We start from the raw sequence: 3,365 nt of genomic DNA on the forward strand, positions 1-3,365 counted from the left end.
GTTCACAGCTGACTGGGGGAAACCTTCCTGGAGCACTGGGGTGAGCCCAGGGATACACAGGATTTGACTGCGTGGAGATGGGGTGGGTTGTTGGGCTCTGTCCTATCTCAGCCTCAGCCCAGAACGGCTTTGAGAACAACAACAACAACAAAATAACAATAATCACTGTATTGAGCAGATCCTGTGTGCCAGGTGCCACGCTGATTACATATGTGCAGACTCTCATTTACTCTTTATGACGTTCCCACAAAATAGATATTATTGTATTCTGAGATGGATCCCAATGATCCCCATCTCCTGGTAGTCACATAATAACACCTTGTGTAACAATCCCTTCACCTTGAGTGTGGGCTGGTGAGTTGCTTCTCATGATTAATAACAGAATAGGGCAAAGGTGACGGCCTTGTGCTTCTGGGACTGGGTTATAAAAGACTGTGACTTCATTTGCCCTCTCTCTCTCTGGCAATTCGTGACGAAGCAAGCTGGAAAGGCCCACGTGGCAAGAAACTGAGGGCAGCCTGCAGCCAACCACCAGTGGGGAACTGAGACCCTCAGTCTGACAGCCCTGGAGGAATCGAACGCTGCCAGCATCCTGCGCATGGGTTAGGAAGTGGGCCCTTCCCCAGCACAGCCTTCAGATGAAACTACAGCCCCTGACATTGACGCGAAACTGCAGCCCATTGACTGCAACAGACCCCAAGCAGAGGACTCAGCTAAGCCATTCCTGGATACCTGACCCCCAAATCTGCAAGACAATAAATATATATGGTTTTCAGCTACTAAATTGGGGGGGCGGGGAGTGGTATTTGTTATGCAGCAATAGACAACTAATAACATTATTATTCCCATTGTATGGAAGAGGAAACCAAGGCTCAGAGAAATCACTAAGCTTGCCTGGGCCGCCCAGGGAGTAAGTAGAGGAGTCCAGATGAGAACCAAAATTTATCTGACCTTGAAGTCTGCATTCTTGCCCACCACACACTCCTGCCTCCTCTCTGGGGCCGGATACCCCAGAAGCTAATTGGCCTTCCCGTCACACATCCTGAGGCTCTATCATCAGCCCCTTGATGCACCTGTTCATGGCTCCCCTGCTCAGAGATTTGGCTTTATTGGGTTTTGAGGCTTCTGTCACTTCTTGGTGAGAGGCAGTTGATGTACATGGATCCATGACTTCTGGTGCCACCTTACATGTACACACCAACCTTGTGCCCTGCCTGGAGAAGGTGATGGGTGTACAAGAGACAGTGGCAAGGACGGGAGGGAGGGAGGCGGTGGCAAGGAGGCGGGAGGGCCAATGGTCACATCCTTTGTAAAGCACCCCTAGGGCTTCCCTCAGCACCCCCAAGCAGCATTCCTGAGCATTCCCTTGTGCCCACTCCACCCACCTTCTGGCTCTAAACAGCTTTGCCATAAGCAGCTTTGTCGCACACATTTTTGCCATATTTTCACTGCATAACTAATTGGCCATAAGGCAATTTTGCCATCCCGGGTAACACCACAAAAAAATAAGAGGGGTGTTCCTTAAAAAGGACAGGATGACACATGAAAAGTGAATACCAAAGTAAAAAAAAAAAAAACTATTGCAAAACGCAAAGTATTTGAATACATTTAAAATACGTGCAAATCAAAAAAATAAAAAATAAAAAATAAAATAAAATACGTACAAATCCATAGCAATGCAGTGAGAATAGCTGGTTTTATTTGGTGGATGAACCTTCACACTTGTCTTCGGAGCCTTTGGGTCGGAGTATTGCACATGTCTCTTTGCCTGTGGGTTCATCGTTCTGTGCAGCGTCACACGCCTTCGATTCTCCCTAAAATTTCTTCCTTCCTAAGAGAAAAATCCGTTTCCAAAAACTAGGATGCGTGTTTGCAAATGAGGTTCGCATTGCAACGTGAAAGCCTTCTGCGCCATTGTTTGTTCTTGGGATATTGTCGCACGTCCCTTGATAGACGTTCCAAAGCTGTCTGGCAGATGTGAGTTCAAACTCTGCACCACAATCCAGACGATCATGAGGGCTGAGATCTCTGTGGTATAAACATGGGGGGACTGGGTCCGCGGAGAAATGAAAACAAACTGTCAAATCAAACCGTCAACCAGTTATCTTCTCATCCTTTTAGGGCAAAATTGCCTTACACACAATTACTTACGGGGCAAAAAAACGCTAGCAGCAGGGACACTGAAGGCGGAAGTGCTGGACACGCCCCCTTCCTGACCCCACCCTCGCCAGCAGTCGCTCAGGGACCCGCAAAGCCATCTGGGTCCCCAAGGCTACCTCACCCACGCCAGATTGCCGAAGGTCTGAGCGAGCCAGGACCGCATCTGCCCTGCTCACGGCTCTTCTCCGGAGCCCAGCACAGGCCTCGCCAGAGCAGGTGGACTCACTGACATCCCAAGCGGTCCAGAACCCAGGGAGCTGGCGTCAGCCGGATGTGGTTCCGATCCCTGCTCTGTGTGACCCTGCGCCACCTCTTCAGCCTCAGTCTTCTCATCTGCAGAACGGAACCAGCGACAAAAATAACGAAGCTCGTAATCTAGTACCTGGCACTGTTCAACGCTTCACAGGTGTTACCCATTAACACGCTTACCATGATTATTTCCTTAGTTGCAAAGTCGGCAGAGCTCTGTATCGCGCAGAACTATTCGTTGGTGTAAACCATGCCGTTGGCATAGACCACGAAGAAAGAAACATGCTCGCCCTCATAACCCACCCCCCGCCCCCGATCAGCACGCGCTTCCGGCTTCTAAGACTGTATCTTAGAATCAATGAAATGCACAGTGTCCACGTCACAGAGCTGTTGTGGGATGGAATGGGGTAATAGCACGGTGCTCGATAAATGTTTATGGAACAGGCGAAGGCCAGGCTCCCATCCAGTGCTCTTTCCACTCTGCAGCCGCTGTCCACTCTGCTCTCGCTGCAGCACCCACAGCGCAGCAGGACTGACCGGCAGGGAGGTGGCCTCCGTGAGCCCACCTACTGCACAATCTCTCGGCTCTAAGACCCCGTCTTTCCTGCAGCCGAGGGCAGCCGGCCCTGACTGCCCTGAGAGTCCTCCTGTTCTGCAGCTGTGGCCACAGGCAGCAGCCTGGGAGCCAGCCTGCAGCCCTGTGGGACAGCACTCAGCACTCCCGAGATGGCCCCCTCTGCGCCTCAGTTTCCCTCTACGCAGCATGGGGCTGATGACTCCTGCTTCTTGAAAGCTGCTATGAGAAGCCCTCAAGACAATGTCTGTGATGCTCTCACCTTGCTCAGATGCCAGGAGCTTGTCCCACCAGAATGAAGTCCCCTAGACCTCTCTGCTGCCCACTTGAGCTCCATCCAAGCCTGAGAAAGTTCAGCAACTTGTCCCACCCTATCAGGTCA

At 51.1% G+C, this 3,365-nt stretch overlaps 1 long non-coding RNA gene across 6 annotated transcripts; it reads right to left on the minus strand.

Moving 5' to 3' along the window:
• Positions 1-1,683: 1,683 nt before the first annotated feature.
• Positions 1,684-2,726, minus strand: LOC122241158. 6 transcript variants are annotated; one of them, XR_006221150.1, is made up of 3 exons: positions 2,590-2,726; positions 2,282-2,493; positions 1,684-2,077 (listed from the first exon to the last, which is right to left on the minus strand). It is a non-coding gene; the product is annotated as an uncharacterized LOC122241158 (long non-coding RNA). The 6 variants fall into 6 exon arrangements; XR_006221152.1 differs by having other exon boundaries at positions 1,684-2,028; positions 2,277-2,493; XR_006221148.1 differs by having other exon boundaries at positions 2,277-2,493.
• Positions 2,727-3,365: the final 639 nt, after the last annotated feature.

The sequence above is a fragment of the Panthera tigris genome, chromosome C1 (genome assembly GCF_018350195.1).
Source record: "Panthera tigris isolate Pti1 chromosome C1, P.tigris_Pti1_mat1.1, whole genome shotgun sequence".
Classification (NCBI taxonomy): Eukaryota; Metazoa; Chordata; class Mammalia; order Carnivora; family Felidae; genus Panthera; species Panthera tigris.